The sequence below is a fragment of the Wolffia australiana genome, chromosome 5, assembly GCF_029677425.1.
Source record: "Wolffia australiana isolate 7733 chromosome 5, ASM2967742v1".
NCBI classification, from domain to species: domain Eukaryota; kingdom Viridiplantae; phylum Streptophyta; class Magnoliopsida; order Alismatales; family Araceae; genus Wolffia; species Wolffia australiana.
This window is the reverse complement of record NC_135839.1, coordinates 1548852-1555312: the sequence shown is the minus strand read 5'-3', so window position 1 is coordinate 1555312 and position 6461 is coordinate 1548852.

The following is a 6461-nucleotide window of genomic DNA, read 5'->3' as shown; positions in this document are numbered from 1 at the left end:
GATGAACCGACCAACTAGGTGTCCCAACCGATCCCTGTCTGATCAATCGGGTCAATCAATCTTCGCTACGAATCTGACCTGTTTGAGAGATCCGACCAACCTGATCCAGCCATCCGACCCAACCTGGTAAAATCGGTCAACCTGACCAATCATTTCGTCCGTTCTGAGGGATTGCTTCATCCATTCCAGCCCATGGACTTCAGCCATCCGTGTAGTGAGCCGTGTGCCCTACTGAATCGTTCATCCCTGTCTACATCTGATCGTTACAAAAAGCTCCAGCACCCTTTCCACATCGAGCCACCATGTCTACAGTGGCACCTCTCCGCCCCACCCGCTCCCAGATGCCATCGACAAAGACGAGACTCTGCATTACGACCTGCTTTCAACGAGGTACACCATCATCTCCCATCGCTCGCTTAACTACTCCCATGCAATACTCTTTCATCACGTGTCCACTGCGTATGGGCTAGGTAGGTGGGAGATGCTAAACGAGAGCTAACTACTACTGTGAGTATCTTTCCGATATGGGCGAGTACGTCAATTACGTGTGAGACCAACAGACTGAGTCTGCTCAGTCGTAGACATCCTCATCACTACGACGAGGTTTAAGAGGCCACTATTGTCCTCACTCTGCGACCCCCATGCAAGCTTGGAGCTCAACACGTCCCTCGCGTGAGAGCGGGCACGTACAACACATAGGGTATTCCATATCACGTAGTTACATACCCACCAGGGTAACTGTTGGAGGACGATAGTGCCGTAATTCGACACACATACCAAAAAATCATATTTGGAGTCCACCGGATGACCTCCTAGATGATGTTTGACATCAAAATGGGAAATCGGGTAAAGGGAGGAAGCATGGGAAAACTACAATGCACTAATGATACATATTTAGGGAGATAAGAAGGGAGGGGATAGGGAAAGAAGGACATAGAGGGGAGAGGAAGACATTGAGAGACAGATAAATTTAGATAATAAAAAAGTAAGAGGGAATGAGAGCACAAAGGAGTGAAATATGGAGAACAATGTAGCAAGAGTGGAAGAGATGGAAGAAAAACACAAGGGGAAGAGAGGGAGTGGATAATCTCAAATTTGGTATTTAAAAAGTGATTTTAAGACTTTTTCTAAGTTATCCATGTGGGAGGATTTGAGATTATTCAACAATAGTTAAACACACATATCTAGGGTAAGCAAGGGTCGAACCACAAGGATCAGACAGTGCATGACTGCGCACCTTGTGTGAGGCACCAGCGTGCGGCTCTGCGCCGAGCATCCGGAGGCGACGTGCTGTTGTAGCCAATGTGTGCAAAAGGCAGTGCACCCACACAGTGCTGTGTCTAATATAACAAAAACACTGAATTGAAAATATCGTAAACATGAATGGTTGGATATGTTGGAAAGTCACAACTTTATGCTTTCCAACGCAACTTATCCTGTCTTAAAAGTGATTTAACTACTACTGTATTCTAAGAATTCACACATACCTCGCGTCATGACCCTTCACGGATAGGAAGTGATCCTTCTTCTTAGAATCTTCTCAGCTTTGTTTTTTCACCGAACTCAATTTCTCATCAACAATGGAGGGTCTACAGAATTTTGAATTTAAATAACACTTCCACTTTCAAAACAAAAATTATAGACCACTTTAACATTATTCCTAAGATAGCATTTGTATAATTTCATCTATCTAAACTGCTTTGAGGCTATTGGATGTTCCATATTGATCCTCATAAACGCTATTTGTATGGGTCCATGCGTCATCCTTGTTTTGTTTCCCCTATGTGCATTAGCTCCAAATCAATATCTGTGCTTATTTGAACAAAATGGAGATCTAATCCACTCAATTAATAGAAGTGGGGTTAGTAAAAAGAAACATATGTTGAGCAGTAAATGTAAAACTCATCATTTAATGAAATTATATATGATTAAATGATGATATAACTTTATCACAAAATTATGTTTATCAAATACTTTCTAACTTAGATTATTACTAGTCCCATAGTAATGAAACATATGTAAAGATATATGGTGATCAATAATTGACTCCTTGATTTTGATAGCTCCTGATTTTACCTTATCAAGGGAAGAGCGTTGTCAATGGAACATGTCAGCTTTCAGAAAACAAATTCCAAAATATATAATTCAGCCTTAACCAAAACTATGTGCACTTATGATATATACATATAAGTAGAAATACATGCGATAAGGTTGAGTTAACACCCCAAGCCCATTACTGAACAAAGCGTGGAGAGCAGTGCTAATTTTATCTCATTACTAACGGCTATAATACAATCGGCTCAAGCGTATGGGTGACAGCTTTTCCACTTTTCTTTTTTTGCTCACATTTGTCCTGTTTGAGATGACATATCAACTTTTATGTAGCTTTTCTTGATTTCTAAAATTTTGATGGCACTTATCCGCCACCAATATGTTCTCCTTAGTACATCAGCAGCTTATTTTCCCAAAGAGGTTTTCTATCCCTCTATAGCTTAGGTAGATTTATTCACATCAGTAATTAATATTGCCTTTGAGTCAACACTAGCATTTCGCTCCACCAAAGTGTATAATTTCATGCATGTTAGTGTGAACTCAACCTGAGGTGGGTGATAAGACAATAAAAATATAATGGAAGTCAAACTAGTATGAACATCCATGCATTTAATTAGGCTTAATTCACATCAGGTTTACATTGGCTGTCAAGTCTTTTAACTCCAAACTTTCTTGATAAGAACTTTAATGCTCGATCAATCATTACGTAGATATCAATTGAGATCATCATTCCCTTTGTCAGAATAAATAAATTTATGACATGCCCCCTTTCTAAAATATGGCATGTTCCTAAATGCTTGTGATCAAAACAATGAGAGAGAGAAAGCTAGCTGAGAATGTGAAGTCTGTGAAGATGCTCAATGTGAAGTTGGTGAAGATGTTGTGTGATTCATTTTTTTCATTTATTCTTTGGACAGCTAAACCTGCAAACTTAACCAAATAAAAACATAAAGCAAAGGGGAAGAAAGCAGGAGAAAGTTTTTTAAAACATGCCAGAATCAATTAGAGACCTATCTAGCGGTGTACTAATAGGCCCATGTAGGGCTTTGTCCATTTACTGTGAAGGACTTTTGAGATTTTGGATATACAATAACAACTGCTCCATTCTCCAATATTTCATTGACAATAAACCGTCCATCCCGCCTTGTTTTCAAATCTTGATGAAATGATTTCAACCCGGAATTATAAAGCCAGACTTTTATCATTAAATGCTTTCATTCTGGCTTCATATATCTTTGAATTCTCACATGCTTCATACCTAATTTCCTCTAACTTCATACCTAATTTCCTCTAATTTCCTATAAAGCTTTGTGTTATAATTCTAAAGGCAAATGGAAAGCTTTTTGAAAAATCATTTGAAAGGGAGACATTCCTAAGGGTGTCTGATAAGCTGTCCTATAAGCATATAATGCTTCTTCCAATTTCTTGGACCAATCTTTCCCATTAAGACGTATTTTTTTTAGAATTTTTTCAACATCTCTATTACTCATCTATACCTGACCATTAGCTTGAGGGTGAATGGGAGTTGTGACTTGATGAGGTACTCCAAACATTTTCAGAAGGTCTCTGAAATTATAATTTTAGAATAAGAACCTCCATATCTACAAAAGATATTCTTTTCTACAAAATTTACTACTCCTTTACTATCATGGTCTTGGTAGGTATAGCTTCTACCCATTTTTACGCATGATCTACTGCGACCAGAATGTATTCATAACCATATGAAGTTGGGAATGGCCCCCTAAAATCTATTCCCCCTAGATAAAAAATTCCTAAATCTAACATAGGCTTTAAAGGCATATGGTCTCTGTTATTAATATTAATTGAGGCTTGACATATTAAGCATGTAGTGTAAAATTTTTGAGCATCTTGAAGTAAGACCAAAACATTTCTGATTCTAAAACTTTATTAGCTGCTACCTTAGCAAAGTAGTGTCCTCCTCGTGGTTTTGAATGACTAAATTCCAAAATAATTTTCTGGACTTTTTCTGGTACACATCTTGTTAAGATTTGATCGACTCCTTGAAGAAATAATTCTGGCTCCTTCCAGAAATAAAACCTGTTATCTTAATAAGTTTCTTTATTTCGTATGATGTCTATTCTATAGATATTTTTCACGAAACAAGAAATTTCGTCATATGTGCAAACCAAGGAAGTTCTGTTCCTTGTACTTTTGGAACACGTTCATCATGAAAATAATCATCTATTAAAGTTGGTTGGTACGACTTATCCTAGACAAATGATCAGAAACTACATTTTCACAACCTTTTTAATCCTTAATTTCTAAATCTAATTCCTGAAGTAATAATACTCATCTAATGAATCTAGGTTTAGCCTCATTCTTTGGTAAGAAATATTTAAATGGTGCATGATCTGAAATACAGTAGTTTTACTACCTACAGGATAAGATCTATACATTTCTAAATATATATACCTGTTACTAAATCATTTTTTGTAGTTGTATACTTGACTTGTGCATCCATTAAGGTTTTACTAGGATAATAAATAGCCACAGATTTCTTGTTTTTTCTCCGGCCTTGAACTGCTCCTAAAGCATAGCAAATCAATTCAAATGTTAAGGTCCAGTCAAGACCTTGCAAGGTGGGTGCTTGTATGATTGCTTCTTTTCATTTTTGGAAAGCAGCATTTACCTCATCATTGAATTCAAATTCATTGATTATAGATGACAAGAGATTCATAAGTATTTTAAATTTTTTGTAAAATTTTAAATGAACCTTTTGTAGAAACCTGCATGGGAGAGGAAAACCCAAGAGGTGGAAGACCGTCGATGATCTCTATTTTTGCCTTGTTCACTTCCAGTCCATGATGGCTTACCAAGTGTCCCAGCACTACACCCTAGTGCATCATACAATGAGATCTCTCCCAACTCACTACAAGGTTAGATTATGATGACGCATCCCTCAACTATCTAGGTTTTATGTTAGGGGATTACGTTTTTTCACATATTTTTAGTTGGGGTTTTACCTTTATTTCTTTTCACATGGGTCCTATACAAAGGACCCCTAGGTTATAGAAATAGATCCATATTCTTTAATATAAAAACTTTTCAAATTAAAAAAAGTAGTCGGGGGGACCTTGAAGATGCGGCTCTGTCACTACTAGCAGCGCCGCCACTGCCGGCTCCCTTTCGGCAAAATGCGCACGCCCAGCCCGCAGCCATGCCCGTGCCGCTGCCACACGATGCAGCACCACAGTTGAGCCCTGCCTCACCCGCTCTTGCCGCGTCGCGCAGCCCAGCCACACTGCGCAACCACACCGCTACGCCGTGCACCCGCACCGCGCAGTCGCACCACGCAGCCGTTCTGCGCCATGCAACCACCATCCTACCTGCGTGCCCGCCACCAAGCCTGTGAAGCCACCACCACTCCACCGGAGCTGCCTTAGCCCCGCGTGACTGCCACCACGACCACACGCCCTGTGTCGCCCTGCCACGCTCTGGGTTCCCGCGCTCCGCATTGACGCGCGCCACGTTCCATGCCACCTGGCCCTGGGCCACTATTCTATTGGTGTGTGCCACCTCCGCATCCGATGGAACCAGCCCAAACCAGACGCATGCCCCAAAGCATCGTTTCCCACGCCCTTAGACGCAAATCACTCTAGTGGCCTTGGTGCTCATCTCGAGGCACCATTTCTTTTGGATACCGCACACGCTTCCCAGAAACCTCGTCAGCCTATCCCTTTATTGGGCAACTCATATTGGGCCACCACCGGCCGAGTTGACCTTTTGAGACCCAATACTGCAGCCTAGGGTCCATAGACCATGCCCGATTACCGCGATAAAGCCGCACTTGCCCGTGTTCCAATCCATGGCCCAGCCACGGCCTAGTCTATGGCCCAATCGAAACACCGTTGCTGCCGCCCTTTCCGGCCGCAGCCACCGCTGAGCACGGAGCCGCCGCTTGAGCAGGGGGTCATTGCCCACCACCACACATGGCAGCTGCTCGCCGCCGCCTTTGCCGCGCAAGCCCCCATCCTCGACTGCCCCAAGTCTCCACCCTTGGCCCTGCACGCGGCCATCCTCAACCGTCGCACACCGCCGTCCTTGCCTAACGCACATCGCTGCCCTCGGCCACGTACGCCACTCTCCTCAATCGTAGCATGCCGTCGCCCTCACCGCTGCCCGTCAATGCGCATGGCCTGCCGCACGCCGTCGCCCTTATCCATTGCATGGCATTGCCCTTGGCTACCGTCATCACCGCCTTGGCCGTGGCAATCCATTATACCGTTCGTCCCCTTCTCCTCATCCGACCTACAGATTTACCCGCCCACTGGTCATCAGGCCTATTAATGTCTCAATGACAATGACATGGGGTGCAGTCCCTGTGGAGATAGCGACACCCTTGGGTACATCAAATTGAGAACCCCGCGTACGACCTTTCCGGGACACCC